At 50.2% G+C, this 21,028-nt stretch overlaps 1 protein-coding gene across 3 annotated transcripts in view; it reads right to left on the reverse strand.

Annotated features, from left to right (window-relative positions):
- BDNF (brain derived neurotrophic factor) overlaps positions 1-20,718 on the reverse strand; it is a 41,885-nt gene extending 21,167 nt beyond the window's left edge. The window contains exon 1 of one of the 3 annotated variants that reach the window (XM_072865536.1): positions 20,619-20,718. The gene's annotated coding sequence lies outside the window, so the exon portion shown is untranslated. Of the gene's footprint in view, positions 1-307; positions 603-1,299; positions 1,593-20,618 lie in introns of those variants that run through there. The other 2 variants (XM_072865533.1, XM_072865534.1) reach the window with 2 other exon arrangements.
- Between the last annotated feature and the right edge of the window lie 310 nt (positions 20,719-21,028).

The following is a 21,028-nucleotide window of genomic DNA, read 5'->3' on the forward strand; positions in this document are numbered from 1 at the left end:
AGGATAGATTCTTTGCATTCATTAGAACTGTGTTACTAGAAACATAAATAAGTAATGACTATTGATCTCACAATAGTCATAACCTCAGAACAGCAAACTACAATAAACTGCAAGGAAAAGTACATATTTTAACCGTAATGTACCAACCGAGATACCAATAGCACCTCTTAGAAATAAACAAGCAAAGCAACCGTGGCCCACAGCTGTAACACCTCATGCTTTTAATCCTATAAAAGAAAAAAGAATCATCAGTGGGACAGCGCAGGGCTTCCAAAGTGTTAAATAAACCTTTGCCAAGCCAATTTACCGTCTAACGCCAGCTCCTTTCTGGCGGGAGGACGAGCGTTTTCCACACCAATATGAAATCAAAGCCAGTGGGTGCCGAGGAGCAGAGGACCCAAACCTCTTCCCTCTCCTCCTCCCCGCGCACCGACGAGCGCGGACACGGGACCTAGAGCCGCTCGGGCCGCCGCGCTCCCCCTCCGCGCCGCCCTGCCCGCCCTCCGAGCCGCACACGGCGGGCTCCCCACGCCCGGCGGCCGGCGTGAGAGGCGGAGGACAAAGCCCCCATGGCACCGGAATCCCGGTGAGGGTGCCCGGCGTGCTTCACATTCCAGCGACGGCTGCGCTTCAACAAGTGCATCGCTCCCCGCCCTGACGGCACCTCGCCCGCCAGCGCCGGGGCGGCGCCCGGCCGGCCCCGTCCCTTCCCTCCCCGCCCACCGCTCCCCTCGCGGCCGCCGCTGCCCGCAGCCCGGCTCTCTACGCGCCCGCCCGCCCGCCCGCCCCACGGCGGGGCCCCGCCGCCGCCGGGCCCCAGCCCCGGCCCCGGCCCCGGGACGCCGCGGCCGAGAGAGGGCCGGGGCCGGGGCCGCCGCCCGCCGCGCGCCCGCCGCCAGGGGCGCCGCCCGCCGCCCAACGGCCTCCCGCCGCGCCCCGCGCAGGGCGCCGCCACGCGGGCAGCGCGCCCCGCGCCCGGCCCCGCCTCGCCCCGCGCGGCCGCCGACGCCGTCGGGGAAGCGCCGCCGGCGCCCAACGCCCGCCCGGCCCCGCGCTGCCCTCGGGCCGACGGGAGCGCGCTCCTGCCTCCGCCGGCGCCCAACGGCCGCCACAAGAGCCCCGCCGGGCCGCCCGCCCCGCCGGGCACCGGCCGGGCCGACAGGTGCGGGAACAAAGGGGCGCCGGGCGGCCCCGGCCCTCCCCGCCCCGCCGCCGCCCTTCCCGCTCCCCGGACGCCTGGCACCGGCCCGCGCCCGCCCGCCCCCGGCCCCTCAAGTTTCCTGGCGGGGCGCCGCGTACCTCGTCGTCCACACAAAGCCTGTCCGGGTCCCCTCCGGGAAGTCACATCCTCTCCCGGGCGCCCAGTCCCACCGGCCGCCTCCCGCCGCCCCGGCAACACAGGCGGCGGCTCAAGTGTCTCATCAAAGCTTTATGAGGGGCGGGAGGGCAGCGGAGCCGGATCCCCCACCCCCGCCGCCCAACGGGAGCCTCCCGGCCCGGCCCGGCCCGGCCCGGCCGCCTCCCGGCGGAGCCGCTTCGCCCCTCGCCCGGGCGCCTCCGGCCAGCGGCTGCGGCGGCCGCAGGCACCGCGCCGCCCCGCGCTGCCCCGCTTAAAGCCTCCGCGCCGCCTCCCCGGCCCCGCCGCCGCCGCCGCCCCCGCCCCGCCCGCCCGGCCCGGCCCCCGCTCCCCCGGCGCCCCCCGAGCGGCGGGCAGGGCGCGGAGGGGCCGGGCCGGGCGGGGAGCGGAGCGGGGCGGGGGGGTCGGTCCGCCCGCCGCGGGATATTGGTTTACTCCGCCGGGTATTAAGCCAGCCCGATCCATTTAAATATCGCTCCCGCGCTGACCTCTCCGTAGTTTGCCTATTAAGAATGCAATCAAGATAATAACAGGCATTGCTTATTAATGAGCGCCCCAGGTAACGTTACACCGGTGACTTTCTGCAGGCGCGCAGCGGGCGCGGGTGCTCAATCCAGGCGGGCCGGAGGCGGCTCTGCCCGGCCAGGGACCGGGACGGGGACGGGGACCGGGACCGGCAGCCGGAGCCGCCCGTCGCGCCAGCGCCCGCCGGCGCGGTCAGGGGCGGCCGCGGCGCCCGCGGGATCCCGGGCGGAGAGCCCCGCTCGGCCCTGCCCGGCCCTGCCCGGCGCGGGGTGGTTTTTCCTTCCCTCCTGTCAAAAATCTGTCTTGCCTTTTCCCCCTTCTGCCTGTGCAGCAAATACAGTAAATTATTGATAGTGGAAATTGCGTGGTGGAGGCAATAATGGCATCCCCTGATTGAGTAGCTCCATTTGATCTTGGTAAAGACAGAGAGATGGCACGATCCCCGGCCAGGCTGGCTGCGGCGAGCGGGAGCGCACGCGTGTGCCGGTGGGGCACAACGGCGTGTGCCGCCTGCCACATCCCACGGCGAGAGCCAGCGTGGGAGAGGCACCCACTTTGTCCCCAGCCTGGCATGGGCTGTCGTGGCCTCACCTCCGCCCTCCCCTGTCCCTTCACCGGTAAAATTGGAGGCGGTCGATTTGCAGAAGATAGCCCATCTCTTTTATGAATCGGTTAAAATGAGTATCTTTCTACACCTTAAAGCCTGACTACCATCTAATTGCAATTAACGCCAAAGGCCCATCCGCTTCAGTGCGCTCGTGGCTGTTTATTTATACTAGGAGAAATGTGTGCAACTCATTGCTGCCTTCAGACAGTCTGATTGCCTGTGTGCTTTTGCTATGAAACACCTGCATTTATTAGATCAGTAAAGTAATAAAATATCCCAGGCGTTTGAAATTTGAGTACACCTAAGGCCTTCCATATAAAACAGCTTTTAATATATATTAAGGGAAACAATCCTGGTGGTTAATATCCTTTGCAGCTTTAAGAACTTCTTTAAAAATCATGTTCCAGTACCACATTACCATCCTTCTTGCACTTGGGGATTTGGTTTCGCGTGTTTGAAGTAAAAGTGTCACTGAGCTGTGAAGACAGTTCCACCTCTTTTGTCCCAGTGATTGCCAGTCCAAATCTACTCAATTTACAAGAAAGGAGATGGTTTTTCAAAGTCCTCGCTAACAGCCTGGGCCCGAGGAATCACGCCCAGCTCTTGCTGTCTGATACCGAGTCGCTAATAAAGGTAGCTGTTCAGGCCAAGTCCTGCTCGGCTATTTCTGCGATATTCAAATTCTGCCATTAGGAACACATCAGCCATTTCTTTTCCCACTCTAATATACCGGTATAACCTTATACCCCTCAGCGATACTGCCAGGTGGATGTTTCAGTGCGATTTCAAACATGGGGATCGTAACTGGAACTTGCTAAGTTAACACGTGCATTTTATTTTACCGTTTTGGACCTCTCTCCACGATACCGTTCAGCTTTCCAGGTATGACTGTATTAGTGTGGGTGCCTGATTTCACCAGGGCAGCATGTTTTCAGCAGCCTTTTTGCACAGTGATAAGACAGCACAGTTTTAATAATCTGTGTTCATAAGACAATGCCTGCAAATATTTGGATGATCTACCAGTCAAGTTTAACAGCAGCAGCAGAGGCTACTTTAATTAGCTGTAATGTAATACATTACACACATGTTATTCCTGGAGGAAGCACTCTTCTCCTGGTACACTAGACATGCAGATGAGCAGCAGCGAGTACCATGCTTTAGAGACACCGAAGCATCTGCTGGCTTGTTCTCAGGAGCGAAAGAGAAGGCACATATTCTGAAAAAGTCTGCTTGCAATCAGAGTAAGTTTTTTAATGTTGGAAAGGAAGCGTGTTACGGACTGCCTGACAAGTCCTCGCTCTGTGGTACACGTTTTCAGCTCGGCTCTGCTAAGAACGTGAGAACCATCAATTCCAGGCAACTGTGCGCTGAAACTCCCATTTTGCTGTGCTGCAAACATGCTGCCTTTTGCCCCAGTGCAGAGGTTTTCCCGGGGAAGAGGTGTGGTCAGAGAGCTGCTGTATCTTGCCAGTATAATCAGCCCTTTGGGGATTATTACCAGCCAGTGCTTGATTACTGGGAAAATGAAAAAATAGTGTAAATAATGATCTGTTTGGATTTTTAATGCACATACAAGCTGGGCTCCTTATTTTTCAATCAGACCCTGACTTCAAGGAGAATTTTGTATGAATGAGCCCCAAAAGGGGCCCACAAGGTATTAGTTTGTGAAGCGACTGATAGTCATCACATGGAGACACTGCTGTGGTCAGAGCTCCGCTCCTTTGTCCATAAGACGTACTGTAAGCTTAGAGGTATACATACGCCTTCGCCTTCGGAATTTGTGGGATACATAGGATGCAATGATCAGGCGTCCTGGTGTTTCCCATGGATTCCCAGGCGGGTGCCTGCCTTACAGCATTCACCTTGAAACCGAGTATCTTCTTCCTATACCTAACTAGTTAAAATTCTTCTTTGCATACATAAATTACACTTCACCCTTTTCCGTACAGCGACAGGGAAGGAGTAAGAAAGAGTACGAGTTGCCAATCAACATAATGTTGATTTATCCCTGCAGCAATATCAGACTGCTTGCAGGGGGGTAAGACCATTGCTTTTTGCTGAATTCAATTTAAACTGTAGCATAGGCACTAATGATGCTGTAGATACTATAAAGAAGAAAGCAGAAGCACGCACATCTGGTTTCTGTCTCGGTGGAGGTTATGCATTATAGTGATTGATGTATGAGGTCCAAATTTACTGATAAACTAATTATATGATAAAGTAGTTTGTGGGGCTCTTAAATTCCCCCATTGCAATTGTAAGAGAAGCAATAAAAAAGTCAATATTTGAAGAGAGTAACATTCTTAAAAGGTCCATAGTTAGTCAATACATAACTGGCGATTCAGTTTCCCCCCACAAATGTATCTTTACATTCCCCATTTTATTCATGTAGTATCTCAACCTATTTTTGAACGAGAAAAAGGTCAAGAAGCTACAATTTGGACTGCCTCTCACTCGGTTGTTAGGAAATATAAACTAATCCTGATTACACAAATGAGAATGCTGTTGATGTACTCGGGTTTTGACACTAGAGCATTTTTTCTATTAATAATTTTAATTGGCTGAGGTCAGTTCTTATATCACTACAAGCATTTTATGTTTAATTATGTTTATTCATGTTTCCTAGTTACCTATCTTTGCTATTTTTTCACATTAAAGGGCTGGAAAGTCCATGGAAATAAACTTTTCCAACTCAAGTAATGCTAAAAATTGCAATGGATTATAAACACAATTGGAGGTTGCAGGCATATCGCATTTTTAAGAAGATGACTGGGCTGTGACGCCACTCTCTGATGACTCAGTGATCACAGCACACACAGCGGAGCCACTGATGCTCCACACTAACATCAGCACGACTAGAAAACCCTCAGCATCTTCGAGGACCGAAACCAAATTCTGCTCAATTACGTAAAGACTTTGTAATCGGCCAGGCTGTGGCTGAGCGAGATGAAGAGAGAAGGAGGGTGGCGAGCGCTTCCCCAGCCCACCCCTTGCACCCAGGGGTTGGCCAAACCGTGGCCATGGCCTCTCCCGGGCGTCTGCGTTGCGTGTTAATGCCCTGGGGTTGGTGTCACTTGGATCTCATAGCCTCGAGGTTTACCTGGTGTCCAGCCTGCAAAGTGTTGCTGTGGTTCTGGTCTGCAAGTAGCTTGCTGGGTGGCCAGAATATACCCTGTGCCTTAAATAGCACAGGGTACTTGCTCTTAATATCAAGCATAATTTCGCCTTCAGTGAACAATGTCTGCCGAGAGGCCTTTCGGCCTCATTTTAGCAGGGGAAGTATTATGTGAAACAGCAAAGACGGGAATAGAAACCCAAAGATTTTCATTAGACATAGTTTGTAGGCTGCATGTGTACAGGATAAAGCGGTGAAAACTACCCTTTCAATCACAGGCACCGAAACCACAACATTTTTGCTGAAGAAAATATCACCTAATAGCTCAGAATCGTCACCCTGCAGCTACAGCAAAAGTGAATTTAAAACTCCAACAAACAATTAAAATAATTGGTCTCTTCTCATGTCTGCTAGAGGTATGCCAGCTTTCCGTCACATGGGGGGATCTGTACCCTGGATCTTGTCCCATGTCTTCTAGTCAGGGATTTCAGCACAATTTATGTGCATGAAACTGCTTCTATAACAGAGCTCTGTGGTAGGTGCAGATTAGTCTTTTGCAAATGAGGAAATGCATGTGTCTATTATATATAAATTTATTAAGCGGCTCATGAACATACTTGTTTGGCAAGCACGCCCCTTCTGTGTTTGTTCCTTTCCACCGCTCATGTAGCTGTCTCTACTGGCATCAACTGTCATAGAAATGGAATATGAGTCATATGTGACAATTACCACATACATTGAGTGATGAACACACACACACCCCTCCCCATCCAAACCTCCCTTTTGGGGTTTTGCATGAACTCCACACGCTGCTTGGACAGCGAGACTCCTAAACCGGACACGAAATCCCTCTTCCCCGTGCAGGAGGGCTGGGGGTAGCCGGTCGGATAATTCACCCTTCGTCCTGACCGCCCAGTCCCGCGGGCAGTGCGGAGCCATGCCAGGCTGACCCCGTGCTGGAGGGTGGCTATCGAGGATGGTGGCACGGCCAAAAAGGCGAGAACCAGAAAAAAGAAAGGAGAGAATTAATCCAACCCAGCAGCAAAATTAAAAGTTGGGTTTATCATTCCCTGATGTTTCGACACTCACTAAAACTGGGAATTCACCTCCCGAGTGTCTCTGCCTTACTGCTGTCGTTTTGGAGGCATTAAACCCCCACCACCTGAGCAACGAGCAAAGTATCTGGGTTGTGCCTGAGAGTATCCAGTGCAGCCGCTGTCTGGCGTACAGTGCCCGAGCCCTTCCCCGCTCGCCCCTGGCCTCCCTGCTAACAGCCCGGCCACGGCTCCGTCACAGCAGACAGAAAAGAGAGCATGAAACAACAACAACAAAAAAGCAAGCTCCGAGTGAGCCGCAGACATAGGAAGGGAAAAGAAAATCCCCTCTCCCCCAAAGAGGTTGTGTGTGATTCCTCGGGATGGGGGAAACCCGAGCCGAGTGCAGAAAGATTAGATGGCTGGAGATGCACTCCTGTGACGAATCCGGCCATTGGAGCTGTATGATTAAAGAAGATCAGAAAACTGGTGGTGCACTTGTGGGTGAAAGGTGTTGGGATTGACTCATCTCTCCTTTCCTCTAAGTATTCAGTGGGTTTCAATTAGATGCAATGCAGTGGATTATTTTTAATATTTAAAGGGATCAGATTCCAGGGGTTTAATAAACTTAGCCAGGCATCTTGTCAGAGTAGGTACATGCCTTACCAAACCCTCCTCAGTGCATAACTGTGGAGAGCTTATCTCGGGTATGTCCTAAAAATAAGTAAGCCCCCAAAACCCAGGTTCTCAGCCCTGCGAATGCTCCTTTGTAGTTTATTTCTATTTAAGCAACTAAAATCTCCTCTGACATCAAGCTCAAGCACTCCGTTCGCCAGGTGCAGCTGCTCTGCGATACCGGCCGGAGGGTGATGGGTGATAAGAGATCTAAAGCAAACAGTCAGGGAGGGGAGATGGAGGATGGCTTTCGGGGGCCGTAGCTGTGCCAGGGTGCCCAGCGCCCATGGGGCCCCGCTCCTGCCCGGAGCTGGCAGGAGGGATCCTCCTTGGGTACGTGGAGATCCTTGGGAATGAAAAGCATGTGTAAACATTAAATAGTTCTTCTAGCTCTCCTGCCCTGCACCACTTTCTTATTAAGGCATTTTACGCTGCACTTAGATAGCTGTCTTCATCTTCCCAAAGAGGTTAAGGTGCTTTGGCTCCGTCCCTCTTTAAAGCGTAGCCACGTCAATACTTTTAACGAGCTGATGTGTTTAAAGATGAATTCAAGATTTTTTTTTTTTAAATAGGGTATTGAGCTATTTTACCTAAGAAGCAACACTAGAGTTCAAAACATTTTCCATGTTAACCACCTAAAGCATTAAAGAGAGAAGTATCTGAGGAACAGTAGATATTTTTGTTAATTGCAAACTAAAATTATCAGTGCAGCAATAAAAATTAAATAGAGTCCTCAAAATGAAACCCAGACCACATTATGTTCTCCTCCTCCAGTTCCTGTGACTTGTGGCTCAAGAAACAAGTACTGGATTGGTCTCATTAAAGCCAAAGGTTCCCTTGACTAACATGTTTCATTTGTTTGCTGTCTTTTCTGTTTATTGAACACTTGGGATTGTTAATCTTCCACTAATTTAATGACTGGAACCATGTTATGTATAAATGTTACTACATTCCACTTTGGAGATTAATAGGCAGCCCTGTGTCAGTCCGGCAGTTTTCACTTGTCCGGATAAAAGGGATCGTCTGTTTATCCATGGCGGAGGAGCACTCGGGTGGTGTGTGAGCACCAACAGTGGCAAGAGAGTCAAGATTTGGGCCACCATGAGGTTATGTGCTCACCCAGTCCCCAGAGCATGTTAACGCAGAGCAAAAGATGCCAACAAAGAGGGTGCTGTCCCCGCTCCCTCCTTCCTTCCACCCCAACACTCAGCCCAGCCCCAGGGAGCAGGATTTGCACAGGGGCTTTTATTTCTCTGCATTGGCAAGATGAAATGATTTAATTGACCTGCACTGCAGAAATGCTTTAAATAGTAATTAGTACCGGTATAGCTGTAGTTGTGGTACTCCTGTTAAAAAATTATTTTCCTCCTCGCAAGTACAGTATGGGAGTAACTGGATGCGCAGCCGGTTCTGTCTCTGCAGCACGTGACACGCCTGGACTATCATTTATAGATGCAGAGAGATGGGAATGAAACACAGGGCAGATGTATGGCTACTCTGGAATTCAAAAATCCTCAAATATTGATTCAGAAAATCAATACAAATTTTAAGATATTTTTAAAACAACTTTCCTCAAGTTCTACACCATTTCTCAAATGGGAAAACGTATCGACTCCTCTGTCCCAGGAAGAAGCCATCCTGTGCAAGGATGGGGTGGCTCTGAAGGGCTGGCAGTGTGGTGGGAGCATCCACCAGCGGGGACACGACTGCCACCACAAAACTCATGCGACCAGAACGGCAAGCGGAGGAAAGCAATCGCGCACGTCCGATATATGTTCCCGGAGTGCGGCAGCCCACTCCCGCCATCCAACATATCACAAACGGGCTGACCCGCGGTGCCTTTGCGCTGGCTCCTCTGCTATGTTTTCCTTCTACCCAAAGTGCCCAAAGCCCCTCTATTTTTAGGGTTGGATGAGCCTCAAAGCCTACTCAAGTAAAATCCACCCCTGGCTTTGGTGAGACATTTAGTGGGGGTTCAGGACTCGTGCCATTGGAGTATAAATTCATAAACAACATTATCTACATTTATTTCCTGGACACTGTTTATTTTTCATGCAGTTTATACAGCTGAAATGTAAATGCTTACAAGGGACTGGTGGCTTTAAACACCTCTTTGTATTTCATTAGTTAGCCTGTTTAATCTGCTATAATTTATTGCAACCCACAGTTGTACTATATGGCCTTATAGTGCCTTTACTTATTTGAATATAAACACAACTGAAGTCAACAGGAATGCAAAGTATTTAAATCAGAAGAGACCCGAGTGCTAGATTTTCAGCAAGGACTCTGCAGCAAGGCATTTAAACCATTATTTTAGACTTTCGTTACGTTTCTGTTTGATGCTTTACCCTGCTACGTGCTCTGAGCAGAATCCCTTTCCCTTCCAGGCATGTATAGCTTCTTCCCCTTTGGTTTCTTAATTTGGGTTAGATCCCATAATGTGAAAAATATACTCTGATATTGCACCTAGAGCACATTGATGAGGCCTAAAGAGCTCTTCTGTGATGGGAATTAAGATCAAAAAGGATATGGAATTTAAATATTCAACATTTTTTCTTGGATATGAAACAGAAAAATTGTTTTGATGCAAAAGTCATTGCGACAGAATATGTTACTTCGACTCCGGGACCATATTAGGGTAAAATGGCTTTTTAGATAGGAATTGCACTGAGAGAAACTCCTTCATATGGAAATTATGACATTTTGTCTATTGCCTCTTACTAGAAATGTTTAAAAGATCTGTTAAAAATATTCTTTTAAGAAGTTGTATCAAGATAAAAGAAAGTAAATAAGAACCGGGATAATTTAGAGGCTTATTTCTGATTAGTTTCTTAATTTAGACCCCGTTAACTGCCAGAAAATTGGACCAGTTACCAGAGTTGGGGCAGCGTAACTGATAACATGGTTTATTTTGCAGTTTGGGGTTTGCTGTGCTTTTGTCAGGCCCCCACCCTCGCAGTAAATGAACAGTGTGTTAATTCCGGGTACTGATGAGCTTAGAGAGACTCAGGAAAACAGGCTGAGCCCAAGTAGTAACACAGCGAAAGACAAGCGTAGGAAACATACATTCTCGCTGTCTGTTTGACAAACTGGTCCTAGACCTCCATCTGAATTTAGCCAATTGATTTTTAGCTAACCATTGATCTTTACTAACATCCCACAAAAAGCACAGACTCAGAAGGCGGAGGACAGCTTCCCCCACCAAGGTTTCAGGTACAGCCAGGCAGGACACGCTTGCAGACGGCGGAGGGATTGCTAAACCGGCTTGCCGGGAAGATGGACCTTTCATCCTGTGTTCCCCCATACTGGGCAAGATGCACTGCTATTTCTTTTCCATCCGAGCACTGCTCCCCTGGCGTGGGCCAGCCTGGGGCTGTCGGGGCTCCAGCGCTATGCATCATTTCTGCTCGTCCATCATCTCCCGGTGCTCCCACACCTCCTCGCTGCCAGGGAGTCTGTGGTGGTCCCCAGGACCCCCACCCTCCGGCCACATAACTAGTCAGCCCCGGGACCTGCTCCAGCCCAGCGCTAACCCAGCAGGGACAAGGATAGGCGTTTATGCTGGTTTAAAGTGCCTGTGTAAGTGCCTTATAGGCTCCTGATCTGGGCTGCTTTCTGGTCCAGGGCTTTCCCTGTCCTCATTTCCCAAAGAGAGAGGTACACTAAAATTAATCTTTATAAATAACCTGATAGAGTCTTCAGATAAACACTAGCAGCCTTCCATCACATTTTTTTGTATTAGTGTAATAAATAGGGCTTTGGGGGTATTCTCAGGTACCTAAAGCACATTCCTTCCGTACATGCTTCAACCATGCAACCCTATAATTTTCCTTCCCTGTCTCTTGCCTATCTGTTACCGTATCTCCATGTAGGGTCTGCCTCGCCAAGCGGTGACAGTGCCCATGAGAATGGACAAAGGAAAATTAACTCAGCCACAGCCCAGGTGCCTGCTCTCCGAGGGTACAACCGGACTGCCACTGTGGGAGCAGTACTTGGGGGTGTGGGGAGGGCTCATGACCATGGCTCGATCCCATCACAGCAGTGGTGCTGTGTCCTGGCCCGAAGTCTCTGAGTACCTGTGTCTGAGAGACTACGTTGCCTTTTTCTAGGAGGAGTCAAAGGTGGGGTTGGACAAGGCTTGAGCAGAGGTTGACAAAACTCACAGCAATGCCGAGTGTTCAGGCTGAGCACCCGGAGCACGCCAGGCGCCTGCCTTATTTGTCCCCCCCAGAGACCCCTCCATGGGGCTCCTTCCCTCACACCACACAGCCCACCTCCACTTCCAGGGGCTCTCCATGTCTTCCCCACCCTTTCCTCATGGTTGCTCGGATCAGGCGCTCTGCGTCCTCCGAACCACCTTCTTGCACAGTCCCCCATCCCCCTTATCTCCATTTCTCTGGCTGCGGGAACAGCGTGTGGCTCATTGCCACTCGCAGGTCTGCAGCAAGGGCGAGCGGGAGGCTATTGCTATGCAGGGAGGTATTAATGTCCACCCGCAATTAGCTCTGTGAGCTGAAGGCAATTCTGGGCTTCGTGGGGACAGCTGATCATATGCGCAGGGTCTCGGGGGTTACCCCAGCCTGCAAGTCACATTGGAAACCCAAACTGAGAGAGATTAAGAGACAAACTGATCCAAATAAGACTCGGCTCCATGGCTGCATCATCCCCAGTACGTCCTGGGGGAGGACGCAGTGAAGTCTGCCCGACTCTCCGTTTCTGAGAGGGAACTGGCATAATGCACATCATCATCATTGTGTTTACAGCCCTGGCAGAGGCGAGCTGGGAAGTTCTGCCGCTAATCAGAGCCCCAGGCAGCTGTCACACACAAGCAGCAGCTGGTGAAATGGCCTCTGGTGGTCAAGGAGGCGAGTCAGTACATTGCCTTGGTCTTGCCCTATTGCTCTTGGACGGGCTGACTTGCCAGGGGATGGTACAGACCCAAAAGAAAACAATTTTGAATGGTCCATCATCTTTGGCTTTCCTCCTGCCCTAAAGTGTATGCCTTGCAGTAGTCTGAGTTTCCTCCCTGCTTTGCCTGGAAAATCCCTACGGATAAATGAATATGAAATTCTGGCCATTTCAAATTAACTTTCTAGCTTTGCCTTAAAAAGGGCTTAGCCTTCTTGTCAGCTATTTTGGTTTCCTTAAAATTTGGAAGCCAGCAGAATTTTCTTTAGGGAATGCTGCAGGAAATCTGTGATGGGGAAGTAGACGATAAAAATAACTATTTGGTGCCAAAGGCGGTAGGCTGGGGATTAAAAGCCCCTCTGAAGTCAGACACGTTCGGGTCTTTGAAAGAGTTCAAAAAAAAGAGGCAAGAAAAGCAGTGGGTATCCTGGGCTATGACCATGGTTGGGCAGCTGATGGCTGAGTCTAGGTGAAGGATTTGGGAAGAGGAAAACAACAGGTGGTGGGCGGAAAAAAGCATGAGAATCAGATCTGCCTGGGGAATAGGCGGTGGATAGAGTAACCGACTGCTGATGTAGGAGCGAACACCATGGAGAAAGAGAAGAATCAGGTGAATCTATGATTAAACTCTTACCTCTTGCACCACCAAGGCCTTTGTGAAAGACTTATGCACGATAAAAAACAACTACGGAAAAACCCTAGACTTCAAGTGCTTGTTCCCTCGGAAGAGGATGAGAGCATAACATGTGACAGATATTACTCATGTCACTTAGAAAGGTGTTCAAATACCACGATGAATGATGAGTGTGGTATAAGGACGTAGAATAACTTAGTCAATAAACCAAATTTGGGACACAAAAAGAGACTCATATGGGAAATACTGTGAGATTCACTCCTTGTGTGGATGACTCTTTCTATAACCAATAGATACATTATTCTTTTTTTTTTTTTCTCTGATGCAATAAATTTTCAGCAATAGAATAAGGGGTATCACACTTCAAGCTACAGCAAGTGACATGTACAGAAGCAAAAAACATTTGAGATGTATTGTCATCCACTGGAAAATTCCAAACCCACAATTTAGCCTCGCTTAAAAACTGCTAGGGGTTTTTGTTTTCCTGGCCGATACTATTTTATCAGATATATGTTTACAAAATTCAGCCAAATATCCTCTCAGATGGTTTTATAAACTTTCGGCAGATGTGAATGAACATGTATTTGACAGAGCCAATTAAGCGCCTAAGCAGCTCCAGTCTCTTGACCCCTGCTCATGACTCTCACTGCATCCCATTCTCAGTAGAGTTGGTCAGGTTTCAAAAGGTACTTGCTGTCAGAAATCAGCTCCCCTTTTTTTTTTTTTTTCTTTTGGTAACCACCTGTTTCCCTGAAATCCATTGTCTTTTCATGATATATTTTGTTTCGAATCTGAATCTTTTATCAAATGTCACTGTCAGACTTTTGATGATAGCTTTAGAGGGAAATACCGAAAGCCTCTTTGAACGCTCTGTAAAACAATATAGAACTGAGTTTGTGTTGAAAATATTGGGAAAAAAGATAATTTTGAAATGTCAAATACTTTTGCAAGTCTGTCTACCTTGTCAACATGTGGCCTTTTCTGGTTCCTCAAGGAAAACCTGAATGGGAGCTGTGATAAATATAGAATGACCACTGGGCCACCATACAACCTTCTGCCATTGCTGTTGTTTTAAGGAGTCAAACATGTAAAAGAATAAATAAACCTGAATGCAGGATCAGGCCTGAAGTCGATACTTTGACATTTCTGTAGCTGTACAGGTTTAGTGTCTCTAATATTAGAATAACATCCTGCAAGACTGAGTATGTTAAACTATACTGTTATGTCTTATCTTAGGCACGAGCAGTCCCCATCTAGACAACCTCCATCATCCTCTTACTATTCACAAGTGTTTCTTAAAAAAAATTCTACTTATAAAGAAGCTTGAACATTTTTTTTTTTTTAAATCTATGGTATTTTTCACCTTATTCAGTGCTCAGAGGGGAGTTTAGTAACATCTCTGTATTATTGATGAACAAATGGAGGCAAAGGAACTGGGAAGATCTGCCATACAACACGCAAGCCGTACAGGAACTAGACTTTACACTCTGTGGGTTATTAATGGGAGCAGCCGAGGAACTAGCCTTGCTGGTCTTCCCTCCAGTCTGTCTTTAAAGAGGATGTATGACCACGCATACAAAGCAACCCCCCTGGACACTGCCCACGTTCTTCTACTCTTGCCAAATAGATGAGAGAAGGGTTAATCCTGAAGCCTTCCCACTGCCAGGGTCCCTTCCTCCTCAACGTGCCTCAACCTTTTTTAAAACTGCTTCAACTTCTATTTTACCATTTGTTATAATAATGGAGTCTAGTCAGAAGCTTGTGGCCCCATAAACTTTAGACATAATTTTAACTATGTCAGCTTTAAAAAGTCAGTATCTGCCTCATCAAAGGGCAATCATGTCCAATGTGGGTGTCTGTGCCAATTGTGTTTTGAACTGCAGCAATAATCCAACCAAACTATGCGAAGAGCTTTTCTACACCCACATTTCTTAATTATCATCATGAGACTGAGGTAGCTGAGACCAGATCTATAATGTTTTCTGGATGTCAAAATGCCCACACACCTTCTGTAATCCTTGTGCTACCAGCCCCCTTTCATATTGCTTTTAGCTGGTCCATCTAATTATCTATCACCATAACTTTTTACTGCATTATTGCTGAGTCCCACATAGGCTTGTCAGGAGGAAGGGCCTTTGTTTAAGAAAAAGGAAACAACTTGTCTGATCAGGCCTCCTTAGCTGCACAACCCTATAAACGTTTTAGTGGATGATAAACCCCTCCGCACCCCTTTCAGAAATGAACCATTATTTTTTTTACAGGCAGGTGAGACCTAGGGCTTTAAAAGTCTCTGCATAGATTGCATCCATAAACAATGCATTTTCTTGGGAGATTTGGGGTCTACTGTCTGTTTGGAGAACAAATAAGTTCATTATTTTCACATGTGCTACAGTCAATAAGGATCTGAAATGGGAAAGTAGCGAAAATGTTATGACTTAATGAACATGTTGTGTAATCATTCTTGCCAAATGTCAAAATAAATTGGAGGCCAGAGCGTACGGTTTACGCTTGTTAAATTGGGGTTTTGTGTGCTATTTTGGGAGGGGAAAAAAAAAAAGACAGACCAGACCACGAAAAGGTAGGGGGAAGAGAAAGTATACACTTGGCCACTTATGGCAAGACCTTGGTCCATTACAGTCCCACCACTAATATTCCCCACGGGAGACCGTACAACAGCCTGGGGCTGTGGGGAAACCACTTACCGACAGCAGAGTTGGCTCTATGGCAAACGCCCCGGCCCCGAGGCTCTCCGCTAGCCAAGGAGGAGCAGGGGCCAACCCCCCGCAGCCCAGCTTACGCCACAGACTGGACCCAGCTAATCCCTGCCTCCCTGGGAAGCATCGAGCTGCGCCAGGGGTGAAAGTCAGTCACATCCATTAGCGACTTCAAAAGACATTTTTCATCAGGAGACTATGAGTTTGCACTCTGCCATGAAGTTCAAATGACAACAGGAATAAAGCGACCGGAGACAGATTTTGCTTTTGCTGGAGGCTGTTGCGAAATGTCTGTTCACTTCTGCAGGTATCCCATCGAATCCAGTTTTGGCATAGAGATACTGAGAAATGCAGGTTTTGCCTATGTCATGCAAAGAGTTTTCCATTTGTCCAAGTGATGAGTACCTTGAAAGCTCCGAGTTTGGAAATATCTGAAACAGCTGAGGACCCAACTCTTTGAACACTGAAGCATGTCACGGCTATTTTCCCTTTGAGATTGCCTCAGGAAAAGACCAATTAGGATTACGTGATAAGTAAAATTACTCCCATACTTACGTGATTAGTAAAATAGGTCTCTCAAACTGCATGTTCAAAAGGAGATCAAAGCAATATTGTTCTTTTGTGGTTAGATTTTTACTTATGTTTTTCCCCATTGAGTACATGTTCTAGCAGCACCGAGAGGCCACAGGCACGTGCTCCTTACTCCACCTCTACTTCTAGTAATGGGAGCGCCACGAAGGTGCCTGTAGTTCTCGCTGCCTGCATGAAATACGTGGATACGTATATGTGGCTTTCATTTATTTTGTTTCATGACACAGGGAGGGGGGAAAAATCCTTTTCATACACCTACATCTACCACATAGCAACTAAGAATAGAAGCAATATTGAGACAGATGGAAATGTTAACGGTGACAGCTCACAAGCACGAATCACACATTTGTGAAATAATGAAATGGGTGGGCAGTTGTTATATGAACTCCATGTCAGTCGGTATGTTTTCCTGGCTATAATTTTGCAAGAGTATGTCTCAGAGATATTTTCAGTTAATCGGAGAAGTCGGTGCCCTGCCCTGCACCGTGCTGGCATGTGGGTGTAGGGATTCACTGAGGCTGGCGAGCTCTTTGCACGCGAAACTGCTCATCACGCACCCCGGGCGCTGCAGGACGTCCCCTGACATTTCCTTGCCAGGGCACTTTAGTATTCCTAACAATGTGGTGGGAGAGACGCAGAAAGCAGGTGTAAAAACGTTTGGAAACCCAAACACGAGGGAAACATGAGATACTCACACTTGTTTCAAACTCTTACTTCCAGGCATGCAAGGATTACCTTTTTTTTTTTTACGTATCATCTTCCCATATTCTGTGGTCCCTCTTACTATCTGGACTTGCTGACCACGAATGACAACAAGGATTACAAAACCAGTCCTGTGTTTCTCAGTTCGTTCTTTCTAGTTCTTCATGCCCCAAAAGCCATCGTCTGCATTTTAAGGACCGCTTTGACAAGCCTGTTTTTGCTAGCCCCAGTTTCTTAGCCCCAATCTAATGTTAGCTCAAAGGGGAGGGAGCTGTGAAAGCGTCTACCCATATGTATTTTACCTTGTGCTACCTGTCTCTTTCCCGGATCGAGGGAACCTACTGATTTTCAGCAACTTTGAGAGGTACCATTTCTTACAGATGCTGTTTACAGCACTTGACATGACTATTTTTTGCTAGAGGAATGAACTAGATCTCCCGAAATCTTATGGATGCTCTCTTTGTTTGTGTATCTGATTAAAAAAATTCTGGCAGCTACATTTTCGAGTGCTCAGTGGTGATTTACTACAGTGATTCATGGTAAGACTTACAGCTCTGAGGAAAATTTGTCCCTCGGGATTCATCCACCTTTCCAGAATTTCTCATGGCAGGGCAATCGTATGCCACTGTATTTAAGAAGCAACGTGTGGTTACTAAACGGCAGCCAGTCTGCATTTTCTTTGGGCATTTCTGAGAGCTCAACAGTATCGGTGTGATAAAGAAATGAAATAAAGGACATGCTGTACAAAGGCAAATGTGTGCACCCAGCCACCTCAGATTAATGAAATGCTAGACTTAATCCTCCAGCATACATGCCTGTGAATAGTGGCCACTAAAAATAAACAGTGAGAACTATCAGACCATTTGAAATAGGAAATTATTGAACGATGCTGAAAATCAAGCGGTTATCCAAATGGAGAGGTGCTGAGAATGACAAACTTGGAGAGAGACCATGCCTACGTCAAATACCACATTAAAAAAACATCTCATGCTGGACACAGACACCTGACAGCCACCAAACCACTGAAGACAACACTCGTGGTATCAGGTAAAATAAAGGGAAAACTATAAAAAAGGAGCAAGAAAGACTGTCACGTCGAAACTTTGCAGGATGAAGAGAGATTTGAAGGAGATCGGACATTTTACAGTACCATAACCGTAAGAGATGAAAGGTGGTGACAAACCACCACCAAAGCGGTGACAGCTCTTGGAGAAATAGTAGATACTAAAATAATAAAGCTACTTGCAGATTAAGGTATGAGTCACTGTGAGCAAATGTGACCAAATATGGCCCAGTGTCATTTGTTAGCAGCCGTCCGTCCCATGCGTCTCTGCAGAGAACGATTAGAATTCAACACAAACACTGCAACAGAGGCAGAAAGGGAAATATCGGAACCAAGAGTTTTTTAAGAGCTGGTAAGAAAGTAATGAGTGTAAAATTAAAATATAGGAATATAGACAGAATTATCCATGGAGTGGAAAATTCATATAAATAGAAGCTCCTTGGCAACCTCCTATATAACAGAACCGTGTATTTTGGGAAGTGGATGGGTTTTAGTAGGGCTCATCACCACTAGATCACAGGAGATGTATTCAAATATTAGCTCTACCACCTGACTTTTTCCTAAGTGAAAAAAGGTCGGAGGACGTGTCATTATGAATTTAATGAAACCGATACTGCAAACTAGGTGCGTTTGGGTTTTATCCAGCCTGCCGATGACGGATGCTTCCGAGACCCATCTCTTCTCGGGCTAGTTTCTCCTCGCCTTAGAGCTCCCGAGAAATGCCTCTCATCGCACCCAGACAGGCATCCCCAGCAAACGCCAAGTTCTCCAAGTGGAAATGGAAAAATACACGGAGGGACCCTGCCGGCCCCTTCCCCGGGCTCCCACCCAGCGGCGCGGCCGGGCCCGGGGGCGGGGGGGCGCGGCGCGGAGCGGAGCGGAGCGCAGGCCGCGGTTCGCGCATCTCCAGGAGAGGAGGCCGGTTGTTTTTCTTTAATGGTAAAAAAAAGCCCCAGCCCCCAGCCCCCCCCAACAGATATAACGCAGAGGAGACGCCCGGTGACCGACTTTCGTGGGAGCTCCGCGGCGGCGTCCCCCCGCTGCCGTCCTGCAGCACCTCCATTTTGGCTGTGCGCGCCGGTGCCGGTGCCGGTGCCCGGCCCGGCTCCGGTGCTGCCAGCGGCACCGTCCGGGGGCTGCTGACGACGTGCCTCTCCCCGGGGGGGTGGGGGACGGAGGGGGCGGAGAGGGGCGGCATCCCCGCGCCCCCGTCCCCGCAGGACGGTGTCCCCCGGGGCAGGCCGGTCGCCGTAGCAACCGCGGCGGGGGCGGGGGGGGACACACACCGGCAGCGGGGAGCCCGGCCCCCGGTCCGGCCCGCTCCGGCCCGGCCCGGCCGCGCAGTGCCCCGCGCGGCGGCTCCGCCCGGCTGCGCGGTGGGGATGCCGCCCCCTCCCCCGCGGCGGGCGGCCCCGGCGGTGCCAGCCCCCCGCCTGCCGGGGGGTTTCCCTCCTCGGCGCCGCTACGTGCGAGCCGGAGCGGGAGCCCGGCGGGAGGCGGGGGCGGCGGGGCCGCGGGATCCTCCCTCCCTCCCTCCTTCCCTCCTTCTCTCCCTGCTTCCCTCGCCCGCTCCCTCCCCGGCGGGGCCCGGCGCTGCAGCGGGGCCGGCCGCGGGGCGCCGCCGGCTCTGCCGCAGGGAGCGCCCGCCGCCCCCGCGCCGTGGCGGGTGGGGGGCGCCGGAGCCGCCCGGCTCGGCTGGCCGCCCCTCGGCTCCCCCGGGGCGGGAGGAGGGGGGGCCCCCGGCGGCCGGGATCCCCCCGGGCGGGGAGGCGCACGCTGGCTGGAGCGGGGCGGCGGAGGCAGCGCGGCTCCGTGCGGACCCCTCCTCCGCGGGAGCGCACCCCTCCCCGGCAGCGCGGGTGGGGAGGGGGGGAGAGCAACGCACAGTCTCCGTGCAGAGCCGGAGACCCCCAGAGCTTCTCTACCTGCGAGCGCTGCTGCTACCGCCGCTGCTCCGCCAAACTGCTGACTTTCCAGAGCTTATTTTTAGCCCGGAGACTAAATATTATTAGCTACATTTCTACGTAGGAAGAATCGGAAGGGGGGGAGGCACTAGAGAGAGGGAGAGGAGCAGAAAGCTTATCCGAATGATCTCCAGGTGGGGGGGCTGCGTTTGGGTTTCAGGCTTGTCAAACACCTCCCCCCCCCCCCCCCTTTAATTATAGCAAAGTAGATGCGGATATTGGATCATCAGCAATACATGCACGGCTCTCCCCTTCAGTCGTAGGTTGCGTACACAGAGGGGCCATCAGTGATCCCCCAAGCTGGGGACCAGCTAATCTCCATGTAGGTAAAGATCAGCTGCGTCTCTTTATCTATGTAAGATCAGTTGTGCACAGTGCCAGCTAGAGCTCAGCTGCATCTCTTTAGCTATGCAAAATCAACTTGCATCCTTAGCTAGGGAAAAAAAAAATAATCCGTCGCATCTGCTTATCTAGGTAAAGATCAGTTGCATCTCTGCCCAAAGCATGCACACGCACATAGAGAGACGAGATTCCCAGATTAAATCAGGCACAACTTAACTCAACTCGTAGTGCAATCTCATCAAGCTTCTCCTACCTTTTCTAGCCTCCACACACCGAGCAGCCAGCAAGGTAACAAAACTAGGCAAAGAGCAGGCACCCATCCCCGCGCCACAGGGAGAGAGGCAGAAGCCAGAGGGGGGCCGCCGGGGGGGTCACCCCTCCGCTTACCTTAGTCACAGCTAACACCACGAGCAGTGGCTAGATCGCGGAGATAAACACTGGCATTTCCCAAAGTTGACACCGTCAAACCAGCCCCCGGAGCTTGCAAGACTCTGGGTGGTTGTTGGTTTTTTTTTTTTTTTTTTTTTTTTTTTCCTCCTTTTCCTATTCCAGCGCGCACCGCTAGGAATTCAACTTCGCCCAGCTCCAGCGGGGCGAGAGGGCGGCGGGCGGGGAGGGGAGGGGAAGGGAAGGACCGGGATGGCGGGGAGGGGGGAGGGAGTCGCTACCGAGTGCCAGCGGCTCCCCGAGCCCGCAGGGGCGCGGAGCGGTGCGGGGCCGCCGCCGTCCCCGCGGGCCGCCCCCGCTCCCCGCCCCGCCGCCGCCTCTGTCCAGGGTGCTCCCGCCGCCGCCGCCGC

This window comes from Ciconia boyciana, chromosome 6 (assembly GCF_034638445.1).
Source record: "Ciconia boyciana chromosome 6, ASM3463844v1, whole genome shotgun sequence".
Lineage (NCBI taxonomy): Eukaryota > Metazoa > Chordata > Aves > Ciconiiformes > Ciconiidae > Ciconia > Ciconia boyciana.